Source organism: Magallana gigas, chromosome 1, assembly GCF_963853765.1.
Source record: "Magallana gigas chromosome 1, xbMagGiga1.1, whole genome shotgun sequence".
Classification (NCBI taxonomy): domain Eukaryota; kingdom Metazoa; phylum Mollusca; class Bivalvia; order Ostreida; family Ostreidae; genus Magallana; species Magallana gigas.
Genome location: NC_088853.1, coordinates 67,920,213 through 67,944,674, shown reverse-complemented (window position 1 = coordinate 67,944,674; position 24,462 = coordinate 67,920,213). Strand labels below are relative to the sequence as shown.

Sequence of the window (24,462 nt, the reverse complement as noted above, 5' to 3'; positions counted from 1 at the left end):
ATCTTTGTAAAAAATGTTTGGTGTACAATACAGTAAGTAAATACATTTTTTCTTAGTTTGAAACATTTGTCAACAAAATGTATGAACTGCAATCTGAGAATCATTTAGAGGTCTACAATTCTCCACATATAAAATGACTTTGAAATCACCCTGTTACTGTTAAACTTGAGAATAAATTAAGAAAACTTCAAAATCTCTTTATTGATCACCTTTTTTACTACACATTGTCCAGATCTATTTTGTATTATTCTATAAAGCTGGTTTCTCAATGGCTATTGCTTCTCAGGTAAGCAAAGTGACACACAGATTACTTGATTGTGTAAAATACTGTAATCAAGTTATGGACAAATGTAACTTCTGTATTTTGGTGAAATATTATTGTAAAAGAATAAAATACTGCAGTTTTAGAAGTTCAGTTTACTAAATTTTAATACTATAATATTCTTTCATCATTTTGATGTGAAAATGACTATTTTTAATAAATCGGCTTAATAAATGAAAATGGATTCCTGTAATTTCAGCTTGCATTTAAGTATCAACTGTTATACGAATGTACTTCACAAAATAAATGTTTTGATGTTTAAATTGCTTTTCTCATCTAATCTTTATTTAAGGCATGATCCAGACTAATCAGGTGCAGTAACTGAGTATTTCCACATTTACTACATGTATATACTTTAATTGACATATTAGAATAGTGTTTTCTGTTATCAAACTAATTCTTAAAAGAAAATAGTTATAACACTATGACATTGACAACTTGCAATCATGCTTCCGCCTATCAGTACTTTCAGTACTTTGATTCTTATTGATACCATAATTTTAAATTAATCATTTTTTACCGTATGGATAAGTTTCTTTGTATTGCTATGTAATACAATATTTTGACAAATATACGAGGGTCAATAAAAAATAAATACCAAGTATGTGGCTCTCTATCAAATATTTTTCATGAAAGTCATATCTAACAGATTTATCTGTTTAACAACACGTATTTATTGATATGATATTTATATTTATTTATTTATATGATATAGTTTTAGTCAATTTGATGAAACGGAATTTTTGTTACCCCTTTTTAAAAACATGTTTTGTCACCACGGCGCATGATAACGTTCAAAACATGACGTCAAGATACCCGTGTGTATCTTACTTTACAGTAAGGATAACCCTGAACATCTGTTGACGTTGCTTATTTTTTTTACCAAATATTTACAGATATTCTACTCTTTTTGGACTGTTTGATATTCAAAATACAATGACTACTTCCTCTCAAAATGTATTTCCGTTAAACACAAACTTGCGAATAATTGTTAACTTTTTTATGCACTATTGAGCATTTTCACAGTTGGATCGGCTTTTTCCCAAGTTAAATCTATTATGTTTATACTTTTCGTTGCGCCGTGGCATCCGGCGACGTCAATGTTTTTAGTCAACTCTAAAGAGGACTATCTGTCTTTAGTTACTAATATCTGTTAAACAGAACATAATATACTGACATTATTTAATACATATACTTATTTTCAGGTTTCAATATCATTTGGTTTTAAGCCCAATTTATATAATATTACTTTCAACATTATATTGTTTTATTGTTAACATAATACAAATTGTGACCGTGCGCCATGACTTCATTTTTGCATGATTAGTTTCTAAATAACTTTAAAAAATAAATGAAATTATTTTTTTCCTTGCAAATTGTTTGAAAATATTGCTAAATAATGTCTATCAAATTCAGTAATGATATAACGTTATGTAACATAGCTATTACAAAAGTCTTCGAATTTTTCGTATTTACACTCGTACTACAGTAATCCATTAGGTATCTCAAAGCATTTTAAGATAAACACGGATAAACAATTCCACTTCTATAACATAGATCCTGATCAACATTTACGCTTTGTATTTCAACTCTGATATAACGCGTTCCCAAATCGCAACTATAGAGAAAAGGAGTTTTGTTTTTGTCTAACGATACCCTGAGGAATAGCGTTGTGAGTTTCACTCAGGAGTAACACGCTTTGTTTACTCGTTCTAGCCCAATAGACACGTAGTACATCATATTCATTTTTGTTCATCATTGGAAGTAGAAAGGAAAATAAATTAAAAATTAAAAAAAAATTAAATCTTAAACTTGTTATTTGGTGAAATGCTTGCATAAGATTTCACTATTTTCTCGATTTTTTTTCAGGATTAACAAAGTATTTGATTGCTTTTTAACTTCTGTAATTAGCAATATTTATTCATATTGACGTAGAGAGGACAACTTATAATGATACTGTGATTTTGTTTCTGCCGTGTCACATTGCCTCAAATGCGCGACCGAGTCACACTTTATCTTTGCCTTTATGCGTAATTTACAATGCCGGAAAAGATGATATGCTATATTAGGTGTTATCTATGTACCTTAAAATGTTATCATGTATCATAATATATAAAGTGTTCATATCTTTATATTTATTCTAATGTTAACATTGAATGAAACAAAAACAAGAGAACGGTATAACTGCAGCTGCATAAAAATATCAAAGTGCTGACCAAGTAGAATGGACCATGGAATTGTTATCGGCCTAGTTAAGTAAACACATGTTATTAAACTTTTCAAATATACAGATGTCAGTCATCTATCTAGCCTATAATTTCATTTATCTTAATATCTAGTGTTCATATTAGGAGATTAAACTTACAGCCATTATTTGAAATACAGTTTTCATCTATGAAAGTTGAAAGGAAAATAAATTAAAGGGGGCAAAATTTTATTAATCATAAACTTGTTATCTTGGTGAAATGCAGCTTAAACTTACAGCTATTATTTTAATAAGTTGAGTTTAAATATATCCCGTTTCTTATTGTTTTCATGTACTGTTTAAATTTAATTAGCTGCATGTATGGGATTGTTATTGTATAAGAAATATAGAATACCAATTCTTATTAATCGTAAGTTTATTTATTTCTCACTGATCAAAACTTTGCACAATAAATACTTTTTAGGATTGTTTACTAGTACACACAAGCGTATCTGCATGAATGTATAAAAGTCTATACAAGTCAATAAGATTTACATGACAGTGAATTGTTTCTGAATGTTATAGAATGTCATCATGCAGATATTTGAAGAAAAAAAAACACCTATGAAAATACAGTTTTATAGTTTATCAGTTCATACAAAATATACGTTTAATAATATTAAATGTAAATGTGTATACATGATTGTGATACGGATCTGAGTTTAATCTACTATTAATCTCCATTTACTAGACACATGTATATAATTCAATTAAAGTATTTTACACAAAATAATTGCCTGGATTTTTTTTCTGATCAACGCATTTAAGCTGAACATGTAAAATCACAACCCCACAAAATGTTGCTTTTAATGATAACAACATTTCGTTAAACAGAAATAGAACATTTTCCTTTCTCAAAGCTTCAGGGTTTTTTTCAACATTGATGGATCTCTTCTTGGTTGTGAGTTCATAAAAATATCATTATTTTTATTTTGTTTGTTTGTAGTGTTTCCTTAGTGCTTATGCCAGATTTAACTTCTGTAAAGTCGTAGTAAATGCGTAATATAAAATAAAAGCATCGTAGGCATCTACTCTAGATTATATATTTTGCAATACAGTTTAAGGGAAGCTTTATCATTGGCTCTTTTTTAATTGTATTTTTAAAAACATTTTTTAAACATGAATAACACTAAACAAGTATGTAAAAGGCAAAAAGACTAAAAAGCTTATCATAGTAAAAAAAAAATACTATGAGTCTTCGTGCAACATGAAGTTGATTGTGCACCTCGGGAAAATCTTTGTCCGTTCGGTGGAAGGGGGGTATACACTTACCATCGTCCCCATTTCCAGTAAATACGTATATCCAGGTAAAAATGTACGTAGATCTGAGGATTCAGAACAAGGTTATTTTGGGGAACGTTGAAGTACTTGAGTATTGTGAAGTGAAAGGTTTGTTTGGGGCCTATTCAAATAGTAGTCATATAAAAATCCTGAAAATATCACCTTACAATATTTAAAGAATGATACCTTTTTCAACGGACTGTGCATCACAGAATCGATTCGTACTGTTATCACCGACAAGTCATTGAAAGACTTGATGTAAATGTATTGAACTTTTAATCCAAATATGGCCTAATATACTAAAGAAATTATCGATCAGGGTTCATTAACCTTGCTCAATATTGTCTTTCATATATATATCTTCTAATACATGTTTGTCATTGTCAAATGACCTGTAATGAGTTAATGTTTATGTTAAAGTCAAATGAGGGTTATTCTAAAATAAATGCATGCTGTAAGGCTTTTTGTGAACTACATGTATTGCAATTTACAAACATTTTCACAATAAGGAAGTCATCATTACGCATTTTAAAAAGAAGGAAGGACTGACTGTCTAAAACATTTTAATTGGATGCTTGTAAGATCACAATCATACATACTGTTATTTGCAATGTTAACAAAAAGAAAAACAATTATTTCCAAAGCAATATTTTCTCTTTTTTTTTTATTGAGGAGTGTATTCTTCCTGGTTGTGCGTCCGTGAATAATTCTTTTAAATGGTTTTTTGAGAAAGAGAGAAACAAGGACACTAATTTTTTTTTTCAAATTTATTTTCTTTTTGCAAAATGTCAACATCCTTCAAATAGGATTACTTTCAGTTCAAATTGATATATTCAGACGAAATAGCTGCTATTTCCATATACGCTACTGCTGGATTGTTTTCGACTTCGTCTGATGGTTTCTTTCTTTGAAGCGTCTCATATTTACCGCCCATAGTTACAACTTCCGGCATGTCGTAATTTCTTATTGGTGCCTGTCTTGATTTTAGGCATTTCTTTATTACCATATATAAAATGAATGTCACAGATAATACTAACGAAATAGATGTTGTCGCAGTTAATATAGACACAGTATCAAGCGTTGCTGAAAAGTAAAAAAAATCCATGAGTTTAATATTAATCATTGTTAGAGGGTTTTTTAACTCAATTCTTAAAATAAATGACGTCTTACTAATTATATCGAATGTGTTAATTAACAAATTAAAACATTTTTACTCCGTGTTTAAAAGTTGATTCTCATCTTTAGCTTGCAATTCATTTTCACACAAATTACCAGAGCGGTTTTCGGCACACGCTACACAGTAACCAGTTATATGGTTACATATTCTGTCTTGACAATATTCACTACAAGATGTGTTGCAGTCCTGTCCATAAACCGTAAAAGGGCATTCTGGAAAAAATGATTGAGTTATAAAGGTTTATTATTTTATTTGATGCTTAAAGATTTATTATTTTTCTAGTTAAAAATATTCTTTTAGAAAGTAGTATTGCATGTTACTTAAAATATTATATAAGTATATAATCCACCCTGGTAAAAAAAATATAAATCATTGTATTTTTCTGTTAAAAAACCAAAACTTGAAAATTAAAAATGATGTAATCAAATGTTTGGAAAATTGATTTTTTCAAAGAAATTTCCCAGTTTGTTTGCCTATAAAAATCAAATGCATGCCATTATAGTCACCATCTGTAAAAGGGTGCCTTTCCGTCAAGAGAAAGTTTTCAATAAAATATAACATTACATTGCATTTGCTTTATGCAATATATTATTAGTTCTATATCAAAGTTCCTATAAGTAATACAATGTTCAGTATTCAAAGAAAATGAAAGTAATAGAAAATGATGAAACATGTATTTTTGTTTTTTTGTGGATGTGAATGTGTATTTCACATGTATTTTTTTTAAACAAAAGTGTCGCATACTTGGAATAATCTAAGTTTACTTATTTACTTCATTACTTCGAAATCGGAAGGTTTTAATGTTTAAACACTCTTTTTGGTGAAGCTTTACTCATAGATGAAAACCTTATTATAATTGTTATGTTTTATATTCTAAACGGTATATATTACACTGTTAAAAGGGTAGAACAACTAAAAATTTATATGGATTAATAGATCTGAAGATGTATCATCATGTTGACAAATTCATATCTGAGAAATATTATCCTGTTGATAACTTTGATTCTTTTTAGTCACAATAGAAATATATGCTTGAAATGCAAATTGTTTTTAACAATCTTTTTTCTGCTTTAGTTTTTGTCCTGTTTTTGTTTTTTTCAATAAAAAGTAACGCAAGTTGCATATAGGTTCTTTTTTATTCTTTTTAGGTAACATTATAATATGTAAACCTAACTAAAATATTTTGTACATCTTGGTATAAGTGAGGTGTACAAGTATGCATGGGTAGTTTGTGCAATGTATGGTATATATATACATTTGACCGTTTGTATCAAAAGCAAAAGGGAAAAAATAGAAAAAACAAACATTTCTAAATACATGTATTTGTGAATATAACTCTTTATTTTTGTTTCTGACTTACTTTGGTCACATGTATCACCTTTCAAACCAGGTGAACAACCACTGGTACACGATCCATTAATGTAGTTACATGGCAACTCGTTTAGACAGTTTCCACACTGAAGGGAACATGCTTTTCCATGTCGACCCTGGGGGCACTCTTAAAACAATTAATATTTATAATAATTGAACCTTCAAACAAATGTACGTAGTACAAATTGCGAATTCTATGACAAATATCTTCAAAACTCAAAACAAAAATTACAGCTTTTAGACATGCAAGAAAAAAAGAAACTTACGTGTTTCGTTGAGCATGACTTAAGTTTCCACACATTTTCGTACCTTCACACATTTCACCTTTGAAGCCTTCTTTACAATCAAAACAATGTCCGATTTGAAAGTGACAAATATCGCTTAAACAGTTGTCCGGACATTTTGTACAGCTTTCCCCATAAAATCCGATGTCACATCCTGATTTTGAAATGTTACAAAACATACACTAAATGTTGCAGCGAATTTACAAAAAATTAAAGACATATCTTATTGACTTCTATTGAAGAAATAAACTGTTACCTGTTAGGTTTATTTCACAAATGTTGACGTAAGCAAACTCGGATAATGAAGATGAATTTGTTTGGAGTCTTGAGTTATAAATCGTAACATAACGACCAGATGTAAAACAGTCGATATTGACGGTGTTATTCAGTGGTTCTATGTCATGTTGATAGCACATAGTTCCTGATCTCCAGTCTGGTGTTGTTGATACATACACAGAGAAGCCACTCAACGTATCGCCATCTGTGGGAAATCTAACAATTAGTATCGTAAAGGTACCAAAATTGAAGATATGAATAAAAAATGCTTTTACAAAGAGGTTATTTGGAGAAATATAAATGCTTTATCATTTTAAGAGGGCAGTAATAGAAACAATTGAATACTAGTATATATGTAATAGTAAATAGCATTGAAATTCAGGCACTTTATACTACGTGTGCATTTACCCTGAATTAAATTTAAAACAAAAAGTTGAGTTAATTTTACAAATTGCAGGAACTCATTATTGTTGGTAACAAAGTCTTCACATTACCCATTCGAGTCATTGTTATTTCGGTCTTCCGTTTCCAACGAAAGACCTTGCATTGATTTTGATTGTTATAGACTTTGTTCAAACCTTTATATCTCGTTTATATCAGGTTTATCTAATCTTTAATGGTGCATTGTAAATAGCAATAACTCACAACGACAGAAATAATTTTGAAAATCACTTCTCCTGGTTTTGAGTAATTCTTCTTTGAATGGATCGTGTGTACCTGTAAAAGCCCTGGGTTGGTCCGTAGTAATGCTCAAAAGTTATAAATCTTTAACATAATACTTTTAATTCTGTCCTACTTGATTAATATGATTAATTAACCCAATAAAACTAAACAAGAGGCCCATGGGCCACATCGCTCACCTGAGGAACAATAGGTATGATAAAATCAGCTCAATGGAGTCATAATACAAACTATCTGGACAATGTACAATAATTCATGTAAATCCTGTATAAATAAAATCCATTTTCACCTGGATATTCTTATGTTTATAATCATTAGTCCCTTTTCTAACAGGATGATTTTATAGTCATATCATATGTTGAGTACTGCAGTCCAACAAAGATCCCTAACAATAGTTTATATATGGGATATAAACGTACATCAAACTCTGAACCTTCTCGTGAGGCCAAAGAATTGTCCTGGGGCCAAAGTCTTAACAATTATAAAGAATCATCTGGCTGATTAGTTTCTGAGAAGATTTTTAAAGATTTACCCTATATATTCCTTTGTTAAACTTTGACACCCCCCCCCCCCATTTGTGGCCCCACCCTTCCCCTGGGGATCATTTTTTTCACAACTTTGAATCTACACTACCTGAAGATGCTTTCACACAAGTTTCAGCTTTCCTGGCTGATTGGTTTCTGAGAAGAAGATTTTTAAAGAATAACTCTGTTTATTCCTATGGTAAACATCGATCTCCCATTGTGGCCCAAACCTACCCCAAGGGGTCATGATTTTCACAAATTTGAATATACACTACCTGAGGATGCTTCCACACAAGTTTTAGCTTTCCTGGCTAATTAGTTTCTGAGAAGAAGATTTTTAAAGATTTACTGTATATGATCATATGTTAAACTTCGATCCCCCATTGTGGCCCCAACCTACACCAAGGGGTCATGATTTTCACAACTTTGCATCTACACCACCTGAGGATGCTGCCACACAAGTTCCAGCTTTGCCGGCGAATTAGTTTCTGAGAAGAAGATTTTTAAAGATTTACTGTATATATTCCTATGTTAAACTTCGATCCCCCATTGTGGCCCCACCCTACCCCCGGGGGTCATGCTTTTCACAACTTTGAATTTACACTACCTGAGGATGCATCGACACAAGTGTCAGCTTTCCTGGCTGATTAGTTTCTGAGAAGAAGATTTGTAAAGATTTACTGTATATATTCTTATGTAAAACGTCGATCCCCCATTGAGGCCCCACCCTACCCTCGGGGGTCATGATTTTCACAAATTTGAATCTTCACTACCTAAGAATGCATCCACACAAGTTTTAGCTTTCCTGGCCAATTTGTTTCTGAGAAGAAAATTTTTAAAGATTTACTTTTTATATTCATATGTTAAACTTCGACCCTCCATTGTGGCCCAAACCTTCCCCCAGGGGTAATGATTTTGACATCTTTGAATCTACACTACCTGAGGATGCTTCCACACAAGTTGCAGCTTTCCTGGCCGATTAGTTTCTGAGAAGCAGATTTCTAAAGATTTATTCTATATATTCATTTGTTACACTTCGACCCACCATTGTGTCCCCATCCTCAGGTGAGCTAAAAAGGTTAAGTTTACAATTCAATAAGTTGGTTTCTGGAAGAACAGATTTTGAAAATTTTCGTAATAAATATTGACATTTTTTTTTTACTTTTTTAATCTTTAGCTTTTAAGATCTGTGTACAAACATAGAATTGTGAGCAAATCTCCGTATCTTGCTTATAATTCGAAGCTTAACATTCAAATATTGTTAGTAAATAGAAATTGTAAACAATTAAACACAAGAAACATGCACTACATGTATCACAAATAAAGAACACAATTTATTTTTTCGAAATGAATCATATATATACATGTATATACCTACATATTTCCGTAAGCGATATCAAACTCTATTTAAACTGAATAAACTAGAGAAAATGCCGAGCATCTCAACAAAACCTATTGCATTAATCTACCATTACGCAAAAGATAATGCCGAATTACCGATAGAATGAATCGTATTTCAGTACCCCTACATCAGATTTTGCTTAATTTGCGCAGGTAAACAGTTAACGTAACTGTTTGATTAACCGAAGTCTCTGTTTGATTTGATACGTAAAAATCACGAAATACAGACGATAGTTTCCAGGTTACAAAGCATAAATAATGAAAACGAAACGAAAATCAGAACAAGCTAACACCAACGTCATGTGTGTAAACTGTCAACGCATTGAAATATTTAGCCTCAATTTACTTCACAAAATCGGCACCAATATATTTTTCATGTTTCAAAATTTCCCTTCATACGCGAACTGTTGCACAACAAGCAAATTCATCATAGTCAGATCGACCCTTTTTCGTATAATGTCATGGCTGCTTTAAACAAAGAACCTCGTTTTAGAAGTATGGAATACGAGTCTTGGTAAAATGAGTATGCAAACCCGGGCCGTGGCCAAATAAATACGCATTATTTTGCAGCAATATCTACAGCGAATACAAATATACTAGACCATCAAATACCCTGAAATTTTAATGAGATTGGCAGATTAATAACTGCCAATCTTTTGTTTTGCCCAGGCCAAGTCTTGCCTACCCATTTTACCGGATGCCGAGCCCGAAGCTATTAAACTGATTGAAACACGCCTTTCCTTTATTATTATTTTCGTAATAACTTAGATTTGAAACAAAATTACCCCTTAATTATTGCAATTTATATTTTCCTTCCCATAAGGATAATTTATGCTAAACTACGTTGAATTTGCCTCGGTAGTTCTTGAGAAGAAGATTTTTAAAATTGCACCACCCTTTTTCTACAGTTTCAAGGTTTTCTCCGCTTTGAATACAGATCGGACTTTTCTTTTTTTGCTTTTTATATTCGCCCTCCCATAAGGATGCTTTGTGCCAAATTTGGTGGAAATTGGATAAGCAGTTTTAGAGGAGAAGTTCAAAATGTAAAAAGTTTACAGACGGACAGACGGACAGACGGACGGACGGACGGACAGACAGACACACATTTAGACATATATTGGGTACTTAGTGTCCAAAACTTTATTGGGTATCATTATTGGGTACATAATATGGTTTCACACGAGAATACATTTATTGGGTTAAATTTCTTTGCGGATGTATTGGGTATCAACAAATGTCCATCAACTTCTTGGGTACATAATTCTAGATATTACCATGCATTTTTGATATAAACTTATTAAAATAATTATTTTTATCTTATTCATGAAATTTTTTAAATAATTCACAAAGCATAAAATAGTAATTTTTTAAGTATATTTTTACAGTACCCCAACAAAGCATAAGATAAAGTAATACTCAACAGAGAACGAACAGGCCTGTGACCTACCTTGTTTTAATCTAGTATAGGAATTTATTTGATTAGGAACATTAAAGAAAAGGGGGGGGGGGGCTACTAGGTCATAGATATGGGGATTACCATATAAAGTGACCTATAGGGTATTACCCAAGTAAGCATTGATCATTGTCCATGTTTCGTTGGGTAATACCCTATAAGTCACAGACTTGTCCAAGTTTTGTTGGGTAATACCCTATAAGTCACAGACTTGTCCAAGTTTTGTTGGGTAATACCCTATAAGTCACAGACCTGTCCATGTTTTGTTGGGTAGTACCCTAGAAGTCACAGACTTGTCCATGTTTTGTTGGGTAGTACCCTAGAAGTCACAGACTTGTCTAAGTTTTGTTGGGTAATACCCTATAAGTCACAGACTTGTCCATGTTTTGTTGGGTAATACCCTATAAGTCACAGACTTGCCCATGCTTTGTTGGGTAATACCCTATAAGTCACAGACTTGTCCATTATTTCTTTGTTTATACCTTATAAGTCTTACACTTTTCCATGCTTTCCTGGGTATTGTTCTTATAATATCCCATTTAGTAAACAGTAAGTAAAACACTCACTGTTTTTGGGGGTAAATACCTTTACTAGTATCCATTACCTATTAAGTCAGAGACTTGTCCATGCTTTTTTGGGTTTATTCCTTATAACATTTACCCAATAAAGCATGGAAAAGTCAGTGGCTTACTGGGTAATACAGAAATGTGCAATTTTAGCCAACAAAGTAATTCAGGGAAACATCTGAGTTAAAATACTGTCTTTGCAACATGTATGCAATACCGCATATACGGTAATTTTTGCAATGATCTACATGTAATTTTCGCGACCACTTTTATATCTTAATTTTTTGAATTCACAAAAATAATATCCCGTATTTTTTCTTCTAGAAATTTTTCAAAACGCAAGAAATGACTGACGCAAATTAAAAATATTACATATCTCTCCCATTTTCGCAAATTTGTGACACGTAAAAAAACCCCTTTATGCGGTATTTTAACTTGCAGTTATGTATGCTTTTCCTTCGAGTAATTTTTGTGAGTTGATTTTAATCAACTCCTCTACGCAGTTACTATGGCAAACGGGAATTGAAACAGAGTTTGTACCTATGCACACATCATCACTGCTGACAAGACTTTGTACTTGGAAATAATTAATAATTTTGTTGTAATGTATTCAGAACCATTGTTTTTCACAGAAACTTATTTATAAATACCTTGAGAATAGTCAGATTTTAAATGGTACGAACAATTTAGATATTTTTTGTAGTCGTATGTATTCCTTCGCCAAAGTTCAATATTGCTGGGATGCAATTTTGAAGATATATTTCAATTACTGATACATAATGCTTGGCAGAGTTTGATGGCGTTAAATCTATTCTTAAATATTATACAACATTATTCACGTGGGGTTTTCCGTCTATAGCTCAGAAAAGCCGATAATTCATAGTAGAAAAATTGTTTTAATACAGCTATGAAACTACATATTATACTTACCATACAAAATTACACATCGTTGATTTTAAGATAAACGATAATCAATAAAATTAACTCCCGTCATTACTTCAGTACTTTGATTTAAAAAATTTAACACACTCAAGTTTTTGATAACTTCATCTTTAAATGCATCGAATATACTGTGAAATCATTAAAATTCGTGGATTGCTTAAATTTTACAAGTTTGCGGGGACGTTATTTATAACCCTTAATTATTTATCCATGGAGGACGTTAATTTGTGGATAAGAGGCACCCATAAATTCAACGAAATTTGAGCATCATTAATATTTTATTAAGGAAAGTGAAAAACAACAACTTAAAGGAACTTTAAACAACAATTTATGATCATAAACTCAAAATTAATCAATTTACATAACTGTCATAAACTTTGAAAATCTCAACATTATCAACAATTTCAACAATTATCATCAAATATGAAATATTCACAAATGCATATGCATGTACACAAATTTATCAAATCATGCAAAATAAACAATAATCAATAAAATTAACTCGCGTCATTACTTCAGTACTTTGATTTAAAAAATTTAACACACTCAAGTTTTTGATAACTTCATCTTTAAATGCATCGAATATACTGTGAAATCATTAAAATTCGTGGATTGCTTAAATTTTACAAGTTTGCGGGGACGTTATTTATAACCCTTAATTATTTATCCATGGAGGACGTTAATTTGTGGATAAGAGGCACCCATAAATTCAACGAAAATTGAGCATCATTAATATTTTATTAAGGAAAGTGAAAAACAACAACTTAAAGGAACTTTAAACAACAATTTATGATCATAAACTCAAAATTAATCAATTTACATAACTGTCATAAACTTTGAAAATCTCAACATTATCAACAATTTCAACAATTATCATCAAATATGAAATATTCACAAATGCATATGCATGTACACAAATTTATCAAATCTTGCAGAAAGATTGTCAGACATCTTACATGTATGGTTAAGAAGATCAAACAGACCATTCCATAAACCTTAAAACTGGCATAATATTCAGCTCGCATACAAAAATGCAGAGAAAGTTCAAATATTCAACAGTTATTGGCTGACTCATAAAAATACACATCCAAAAATATTCAAAAAATGTTCATATCCACATACTGGTACATTTCGGTTTTTTTTTAAAACAGTGACAAAGATTTTTGTATGTGTGGAATTACAATTCACATACTGTAACTCATCATAAACTTTGAAAATCTTAACATGATCAACAATTTCAATACAATATTTACTGGTATTACAATGCATATGCGTGATGTTCTTTTCTATGAGCACACACATATATTATTAACAATTTCATCAAAGTTATATGTACACTAAGACATAACTCAATCAAAAGTGCAAATCTTAGCTAATTTATTACTTTTTAACTCTTTTAAGGTCATTCCATATTTTTTCTTTATGGTCTCCCATATATCCTTTTCCACAATATTCTTCTGCACTTTTAGTTACATTTTGTAAGTCTTGGGCACATTTTCATTCATGGGAGTGTATTTGATGTGCAACAGTCTGAAAAATATTCCCTTACTTCCTTTTCCTCTTGTTTGACCATTTTACTCTTGTTGCTATATATAATATATAATATAAAAATATCGAATGTTTTTCCTGTATCAACATTCTGTATTGAAGAAAATTGTAAATGTTTATCTTCATAACCACCCTCTTAGGTCATGACCTACACAATGAACAAGAATATTTATTGTTTAGGGGTGAAGATCCCATTTGTTTTTAAGGAGATATTTGGTCATCATTTCAAGTTTATGGGGGTTAAGATTGTACAATTAATCTGCAAAATTAAGATGTCCCTATCTTCAAAACTGTTGGGAGGAGTTATTGCACAAAAGATGTACCCTATAAGCAAATGACTAGTTCAAAAGTGGGTATTTTTTGCAAAAATTTATAAAGTTAAAATCCTAGCAATAATGCATATCTCGATTATATATACAATTGATCTGCAAAACAAAAAACCTTAATATCTTGAAAACTGTATGAGTTGTCCAGACAAAGGGGGTACCCTTTTGGCAACCGCCCGTCATTTCACCACTTCAATTACCAGGTTTTTCTGATGGTAAAACCCATTAAACGCTTTCTAACACTAGCTGTGTAATTTTCCTGCAATGCTTTCTACCTTCCTATCCACATGAAACGCCTGAGTATAGTCCACTGATGCATTTTCCATAGGCGGTATTGTAAACATTCCGGTTCATAGCTCCGGCCCAATTTTTCGTTCAGCAACGAGGGACCTCTTGAATGAAAGCTCATCAAATTGCCTCTTTCCTGTTAAAATTTCATGGTGTGAAGTCTGTACTGAAAAACTCTAAAAATGAAAGTAAAAGTAGGGAATTTCACAGTTTTGGACAGGGTGTACATCAAACAATTTCAATTCTTTCCTTCAAATGATAATTCAATCATGACACTTGCTTTTAAAATTGCAAATCCTTTTTTCAAACATGTGTCAAGCATTCTGATTTTAAATGTCCCAATAAATGTATATACACTCTGCAATTTAGCAATTTTTTTGCTTAAAGAGGTTCACTCCTTAGGTTTTGGGTATAGCCATTTTGGGTCATCTCTAGTCTGAAAATTCTGCATCACATATTAATTCTAGTAGTATATTCATATTTTCAGGTTTTCAAGAAGGAAACTCACTAGTTTTAGAGTACCGGGTACTGTTACTTTAGCTTCCTAATTTTCAGCGCAGACCAAACTTCTAGATAGTTTGTGTATTACGATATATTCATAATGTTCTAAAAAACATATTTAAACAATATTTTGATATTCCTATCGGTATATTTGGGCATATTTAGCTTATATTTCATAGAAGTTAAGAAATAATTAACTCCAATTTTGGCCTAATATTAGCTTATTCCATGCTTTATCTCAAATTTTTGAGATGTGACCCCTACTTGTTTTACTTTTAAATGAGACATTAAATGTATGTCTATTTGTATGCAAAGTTTTGGAAAGATGACAATTTACTATAACTTTTTAATTTGCATTATAATTTGATTACTCCAAAATTTTGTAACATCTGTTGTTGTGTTCATTATGTACTGGCCTTTGAAGCCACAGTAAAGCAAGAATTTTTAAACTTTGACTTAGATTTTACTAAAAGAATAAAAATACCCACTAAGTCTGTGAAATATGTATAATCAATATAAAGTTTCCCAGTAATTATCTGCATGTCAAATACTGAATATATAGTTTTTACAGGTTCCTTCTTTCAAACTTGGACAAGTGTAATTACCCGGTAGACATCATTGTTACAAAAATAAATTTTACTTACATCTAGTGTGTCTCATTGTTGTGTTTTAATCTTTGATGAAGTTCCAATTCAATATACAAGGTATCTAAAATGAAATGTTTTGAATTTAATTCTACATGTATCAAACACTATCCCCAACATTTGTATTTTCATGTCACAATCAGCCATTTATTTAATACTCAGAGAGAGAGAGAGAGAGAGAGAGAGAGAGAGAGAGAGAGAGAGAACAGCTAGACAACAAACAACTACTGTAACATCTCCGACACATTTGTACAACCTAAAGACCAACACCAACACTCCCCCCCCCCTTCAAACATTCAATATCAACCCCCACCCCCAAAAATTAATCTATTGTTTTAAAAGTATGAATAGATAAATACAGGTAATTATCTAAATAAAATGATTACAGATAATTTCATTCAATATTTTGATTATGAGGCCTAACAAAAAAATAGGTTTGTTTCCGCTTTCAGGCTAAAAAAAATAGGGGCGGTAGGTCGGCTTCTTTTTTTTTTGTTCTTTTTTTTTCCCTCTCCATCTGTTCAATTGTGCATATTAAACCATTTATCTATTAAACTGGGTAAGATAAAAAAAAACAACCCAAGTATTTGTTGTCATTGTTTAAATGATCTGATGAACTTTTTCCACGGCTGGTGGGAACATTTCTCGACCTCAACTGGCACGACATGTGCTGCCATTTGTAAATAACAAACCTCTACACAACACTGATGACATCTAAATAAGTTATATAAGCATTTTTATGACTTAAATTCAGAGGAAACAATAAATTGATTTTTAAATCCGATATAAACGAAATTTTAACAATAAACAGATAAAACGGAAATTTACGAAAAAACTTGAAAATTTTTTTTGGGTCGGTGGGTTTAAGTATGGGTCGGTCGGGAAAGCAGAAACAAACCTTTTTTTTGTTAGGCCTGATTAACAAGGATAGGTTTTATGGATTTAGTACTAAGCAACATGGTAGGCTTTCACATATTAAAGTGTGCATACGTACATCTAAAGTCATGTCACATACATGGCAGATTTGTTTACACAAATTTAATGCACATCTATAATCATAAACATAGAATTGGAACCTACCAGGCATTAAATGCAACTCCCTTACAATGCAAACTAATATTACATGTAGATAGCTAGACACTGCTTAAATGAATTATTTTCCTTCACTAGAAACTTTCTACTTATCTACGTTCACTTTTACTCGCTTGAAATGATCGCACTAAAAACCAAATGCGATATTTTTTTATTTTTTTTAATATAAAAACTCAAAATAAATTACATTCAAGTCAAAATCAGAATTTCTTCAATTCATTAAATTGGTTTTCTGAAAATCCCAAAGGGGATGGGGGTGGGGGTGGGGGTTGTGATGGATTTTTTCTTATAGAATGAGTTATTTAAATGATTGAACTTCTTGGAAATTTAGGTTGTTCACATAATTGAGAAGATGTACAACAGAGAAAATTAATGCATGTTTATCATAATAATTGTAAATAAACAAGGAATATACCTTACCAGCATGGAGTTCAATATTGGTATAGTCCACTAATGCATTTCCATAGGCGGTAATGTTAACGTTCAGGTTCATAGCTCCAAAGCCTTAATTTTCGTTCAGCAACGAGGGACCTCTTGAATGAAAGCTCATCAAATTGCCTCTTTCTTGTTAAAATTTCGTAATGTGAAGTCAGATTCGTTTTCCGGCAAAATGTGTCTGTATTGAAAATGCAATGTAGTGAATTTCACAGTTGTAGGTCAGGTAGACTGCTTGCTATTTCTGCAATTGATAAAAAAATATATTGATTAAATATTGAAATCAAATTTAATTTCTATTTAAATAACATAGATGATATCCCGCACAAGCACTGGAATTTGTACACTAATATGATACAATGCTTCATGTACATGACCTTAATTTATTCATTACAAATTGTTTTATTTTATATCAAATCAGGGAGTGGATGTATACTGTAGTGCATCATATCTCTCTCTTTTCTAATTTTTTTTAGGTCAATTTTCACTTTAACTATTATCACTGTCCCAAATAAGAATTTTCAGATAATTCAACTTCCTTGTTTTATGCATACATCATCTATTTATACAGACATTAACACAATCTGTTCATGGTTCACAAATTAACGTACAAGCTTAGAGTACATGTACTACCGATAAAAAGTGGTATAAAAATGTATGTAATTTAAAACTAATTTATATACATACATAATTATTTATTTGCATATCTTAATTCAAAATTTTCAGATCCAAGGTAACTGCCCGATGATTAACCCTAATAATATATATCATAAATCAAATTCATAGGGCCTATAAAAAAAATGTTTGTTTCCGCTTTCATGCTGAAAAAAAGTAGGGTCGGGTCGGTCGGAATTTTTTTTTTATTATTTTCAAATATTTTTTTTTCCTTCAATATTGCAGTATCCATACATGTCGGTTAGATACTGACACTGCTGAATGGTATTAAATGAGAAATACTTTTCATATCATTCCTGACTATTAAGCTGGTCTTAAGAAAACACAAAAATGATATTATATATCACATATTTCCTCTGACAACGATGAGAGCATTATTAAAATCTATAAAACATGGAAACATACAGCCATTTTGAAACAAAACATTTGTGTTACACTGATTTGAGAAGAGTAACTGCTTCAAGCGTTTTTGTGACCAAAATTTTGAGTAATTTTTTTCAAAATCGGATAAAAATGACAATAAACGATTTTCCATCAAAAATCCTTTAAAAAAAGTTTTGAGTCGGGGGGTAAAAGCAAGGGTCGGTCAGGAAAGCGGACACAAACAAATTTTTTTTTAGGCCTAGGATAAACCTTTGCCCTTCTGAAAGTTCACAAAAACTTGACTGAATGACATATTTTTGCCAGAAACCTTTCAGTTTACAAATAGCAGTTTTCTCTTATGATTATTTTTACACATAGGAACCCATACATATTTAATGCAAATACCTTGCCCCTGGCCTCAACAAGGTCTTGCGTGTCCAAGGTTTCTTTTCCAGAGTTGAAAGGTCTGTATGCAGTGATTTTTCTATGTTGCTAACCTAAATTCTGTTCACAAAAACTTTCAATCTACAAATTAGAATTAATATTTATGTGTGTGTGTTTCATATGACCGCTAGCATTCTTTTATGATTGTGTACAGCTGACACTTCACAATAAATCATAAAATTTGTCTTTGTCTCCAATAGAAATAATGCAATATAATAAGTTAACAAATTACAATAAAAGTCTTTTTTTTTTAAAGAATGTATTTAGGTATGTTTAGAAAATTATTATTTATATTATCCAAGGTTCAACTCTTTTTTCTACAGAATCAAAAAAAAAAACTTAAATTGTTTGACAGGTACAAGATAATATAATTATATACATACATAATTATACAAGTGTTGTACATACCTTTAAACTGTGAATCTAGGCCTCGATCCACTTTTGCTCTTTGTCCAGATGTCAGTATAGCTCTGATCATCATCATCATGTGATTCTACAACAACAAAGAAATATTTCAGATTTTTTATAAAGTTATAACACAGGCACTTGACCTTATATAATTTTCTTGTAATACAAAAATACTCTTATATTACACAATTAAGGTACACCTCGCCGCCATTTTGGATTTTTCTAGGACAGTCATACCTGCAGGAATTTTGGTGGAGATTCATTGATAAAGTTAATTAATTTGCAATACTCTCCATCTTCAAATGGTCGTTCGACATCTACATAAGCTTTAACTAATTCAACCAAATCAATGCATTTCATCTGTCAACAATGAAAATGACCCCTCACCCTGCATCTACTGCTTTTGATATGGGATGAATGGTTAAACAGAGGACAGAAGTTGACATTTTAATGTCATACTTAGGGTAATCCCTTCCAAATAAAGCAATGATACAGATACCAACAATTCAAGGCTTACTTATTTACTAGACCCCCAATATGTTCCGAAGAAAAAATGGCACACTATATATACAAAAGCCAAAATCTCATTGGTCAACACTTTATGATTAACCAATGAAAATCAATGAAACATAACATTACGGCAGGGAAATTGATGTCAATCATGGTATCACTGAATAAATCATAAAATCTCTCCCGAACCAGGATATATTAACCAATATAATTATAATTATTTAAGGCAGTTAATGTGAATTTAATAACAACAAAGAGGTTCATGCTGAAAGGAACGCTGATCCAGAACATGATATAAATGGTAGTCGGAACTCGGAAAGGTCTTAGTGACGGCACTTAGCCTGTCTCCTAGTATGGTCATTTAGAAATTGAGTTTAATTAAATGTATATGAAAGACTGCAAAACCAAGAGGATCAAAAATAGTTTTATGATTGAGTTTCAGGCTTAAAATCGGACTGAAGTGTTAGTTTTGAATAAATTAATCCAAGCTATTAGATGGCAGCGATGTGTACCTTGTGTATTTTTAGGTATAGGGTATATGTTTTTATTATGGAAAAGATATATTACATCATGCAGGTGCCTGTGAACATGAAACATGTACATACATTACACAAATGTTGTACATACATCGTGCATGTGTTGACTTACCATTAAAAAGCTTATCCAGGCGTGACTTCTACTTCCAGGTGCTAAATCAAATGGGTCATCATCACATGATTCTGCTTAAATCAAAAGGGTCATCATCACATGATTCTACAAAAAACAAAGAAAAAGTATATGTATATGACATAGTTAGCTTATTTGTTCATTTTGGGGTCCAAAGAGGTCCATACAACTTTCCTACTGCACCCAATATATACATGTACATATAGCCATTAGGTTTCTAAAGATCCCATACCAATGAATCTTATCACAGGTAAATATTGGTAGCTCGAACAAGAGATATCTCGAATACCCTGCTTATGTTGAAGTCTACCGCTAGTCCCGACCGTTTAATCTCTATAAAAATGTAATGATTTTAAAAACTCCTGATATCTCGAATATGGTACATATTTTCGATTACCCTTCTTATGTAAAAGTATATTGAAGGGCTAAAACGCTAATTTTACCTGTTTTATCTAAAAGTGGAGTCATTTTTTTAAACAGCTGAACATAATTGCATGGTATCATTACTTCACACGTTCACACGGCAATATTTACACCTTTCAAAACTATTGTTACCTCAATCATGCGAGACATAGTTTATTAAGATGGCAGCTTGTGTGTTTTGGGCATGTAAGGTGGTGTGGGGCACATCTTTTTTCAAAAGCTTTTTTGGGGTTCAATATTGTAAAATTTGAAAATTCTAAACCGGTGAAAGTATTCTAATTATAATTAATAAATGTACTTGAATACACAGTAATATCGACAGATGTCCCATCCCATACCACCTTATTACATATCTATAAAATTTAGATTAAACACAGCCATGATTATCGCAAATGTGTTTAATAAAACACACGTACTGTATACGGACATATTGAATACACAGCTTGTGAAGTGACTATGATTTATCATACATGTGAAATGTTTCCACTTTTCAATATAATTACTAGATATGAGGACAGATTAGCACAATAAATTAATATAAAATACATTAGCTTCACAAACACAATAAATACAAAAATATACTGTGTGTATTAGCTAGATAATAAAACTTATATGTGTTATTTGTTAAATTTCAAGCCGTATTTTCCATTTCATACGTGATAAATTTCAGTAATTACATGGTAAGTGCTTCATCCCATTGCAAGTTGTAAACTGTCGAGTGACAAAAATTTTAAGTCATATTTAAAAGGAAACATTGATTTAATAATCAAAAAATTTAAGTCATATTTAAAACGAAACATTGATTTAATAATTTATATAAGAATGGAATTAATCAGAAAGCCACTTTAGATATCTTGAACCCCTTGATACTTGTATCTCGAAATTTTGTTGAAGTCACCTCAATTAAGTTCAAGATACCAATGTTTACCTGTATTTTCAATCTATTACCATTTACAATTTTCCCGAAATGTTTCTATGTTAGACCCCAAGAAGTGGTTATATAGTTGATTTGGAACAGCTAAAGAAATTTAATCATTGAAACAATGTCAATTTTTAAGACAAAAAGTTAATTAAACAATTAATCACTATGAAAAAAGTATTAAAGGGACAATGTCACGATTTTTGTCATAATTTATTTTGCTGTTTTGAATGCACAAATAAGGCATTTAAAATGATTAATCGAAATAATTGTCAGTTGTTAAGTTTTATGCAAGATAGTTCACTGTGACACAATTTAAGGCTTTGTAATGTAAACAAGGGTTGTGCAATGATTTTGTTTACATACATTAAAGACCAGTTTTAAAACTGAAATCAATGTGTAAAACGATTGGAAATGAAAATTAATGCCAAAAACAAACTAGCAGATAGAAAAAATCTTCTTGATGGAAAGTTTTACAATAAAACTTCTTTATAACAAACACAAGAAGCATTGACAAACTTGTTGGGTACTTAGACTAATTCTTCCATATCAGTAGTGTTGTTTATGATTAAAATAGATTTTGTCAATATATCTTTAGAAATATGAAAAGAAAAGAAATATATAAGACTTTAAAATAACTTACATTCTTATCCAGATAGCAATAAGGCCTTGAATGAGTTTTTTCTAGTTCCAGGTGATATGTTCATCTAGCATCTGTTTCAGTAGCCATTGCTACTTTCTGATTGGATAATCTTATCACATGTCATAGTTGTTTGGAACTCTTCTGAATTCTTCATTGTTGATGATAAAACCAAAGGCATTCCGAAAGAATTTGATTTCAACAAACAGTAAAGTCCATTAGATGGACTAGATTTCATAGACAAATCTCAGACAAACATTTATTGGGTTTGTGTTATCCAATACCCAGTTAATGTCTCTGGAACACAATGAAAGCAATTGGATTATTGGGTATACCCAATAAGTCAAAAGTACCCAATAAGTGTTCCAATGACATAAATTGAACCCAATAAATATTCTCTCGTGAACACAGACGGACAGACGGACGACAGACAAAATGTGATCAGAATAGCTCACTTGAAATGAAATCAAAAATTATGTTCTAAAAATGCTTACTTTTGCTCTTTTTTTTGCTCTATCATTTTTAGGCTTTATATATATATATATATTTTTAAAGTTAATATAGAACAAAAGTTGGGCAAAATCGAAAATTGTTTTCAGTTGATACTATTAAAAAGGGACTGTCTTTTAAATATTAAGAGGTCTGGAGCCCTTAAAAGGGTTTTTTAATATCGATAATATGCTATGCTAGATAATTGTTGTTTGAGATTACAGGAAACTGCTCTTTTTTTGTTGGGCATTATATATATTATATACATTTATGTTATTTATGTCTCTGGTAAAAGTATATGGCATAAATATTGATTCTGACTACATAGCATTATACAACTCATCAGGAAAAGGGCTTTATTATGTGTCCTGTTATTATTGATTTAAGGTTTTAACGGAAGACATTTTGCTAATCTATGACTTCTTTTTATCATTATTATTTTTTTCCAACTGAAATATTTAAGAAATTGTTTGATTGATCATTTTGAAATTTGCAAATTCTAAATTCTAAATGATCTCTTTTATTTCAAAACAATAGCATCACGTTCGTTATTAACTGACGTTTTTCAAATATTGAATTTTTATAATGCTATTTTACAACACACCTCTGTGTTTCTCATAGATACAAAAGTACGTTTTACCCGGAAAGGTAGTTTCTGATAGAGTATATGTAAAAAAAAATAACACTTGTAAATCATCTTTTAATACGTTTAATTGTCTCTAAAACATAACTGTATGCTTCAAGCATGTTTAAAGGTAAATATTCTAAATGACGACATCATTTACGACCTTTGCTATGTAGACACATAAATTTCAAATTTAATTACCATTAAGTTTGAACACTGGTGATGGTTGACTTCAAACGTCGGGTCTTGAGTATGAACGCAACACAATTTATATATTTTTAAACAATAGGAGGTTGAATTACAGATAAATAAATTGGCGTCATTTAAATTTAATTTTAAAAGTTATCAAAATACGCTCTAATTTATTTTATATTTGCATTGAGTAATTGATGGATATGATTTAAATAATGAGTTTTTAACTTACATACATGTTATATTGAACAATTATTTTGTGCATATGAGAAATGGAAGACCTGAATGATTTTTTTCATGAGTGTTTCATGCTTCCTTAATTGAAATGAAATGAATTTGAAAGGAAATTATCAGTGTAGTTAACATGCAAATCTATGTGGTAAATGTAATAAAAAAGTTTTAAAATATTTCAATGAGAATAAAAAGAACAGTTTATGTGTAAATAAATATTGTTTTCTTATACATGTATTATAATATAAAACCTCCAGATTTAAGTATAGTTATGTATAATTAGTTTTTGATTAGGCATATTATTAAGCGTTATTAAACTTTTTTGTCTTTCAATGACATTAATGAAGAAATTAATTTTTTATGTACAGTTTTCTAATTTTATCTTACAAGCTTTAATTATATTGATGAAATAAAACAGTTCACTTTTATTTGTATTTCGTAATCCAAAACGTGACAATAATTGAGTCTTACATTTACAAAGAAGCTCTGTCCTACTTCCAAAATCATTTATTGAAGGACA

At 30.8% G+C, this 24,462-nt stretch overlaps 1 long non-coding RNA gene across 6 annotated transcripts; it reads right to left on the bottom strand.

Moving 5' to 3' along the window:
- Positions 1 to 13,242: 13,242 nt before the first annotated feature.
- On the bottom strand, positions 13,243 to 22,807 carry LOC105335379 (uncharacterized). Of its 6 annotated transcripts, none has more exons than XR_010711192.1 (8): positions 22,409 to 22,806; positions 20,406 to 20,510; positions 19,248 to 19,332; positions 18,801 to 18,920; positions 17,343 to 17,601; positions 15,831 to 15,894; positions 14,598 to 14,861; positions 13,243 to 14,109 (listed from the first exon to the last, which is right to left on the bottom strand). It is a non-coding gene; the product is annotated as an uncharacterized lncRNA (long non-coding RNA). The 6 variants fall into 6 exon arrangements; XR_010711194.1 differs by having other exon boundaries at positions 13,243 to 14,053; positions 14,673 to 14,861; positions 22,409 to 22,804; XR_004604108.2 differs by having other exon boundaries at positions 14,673 to 14,861; positions 22,409 to 22,803.
- Between the last annotated feature and the right edge of the window lie 1,655 nt (positions 22,808 to 24,462).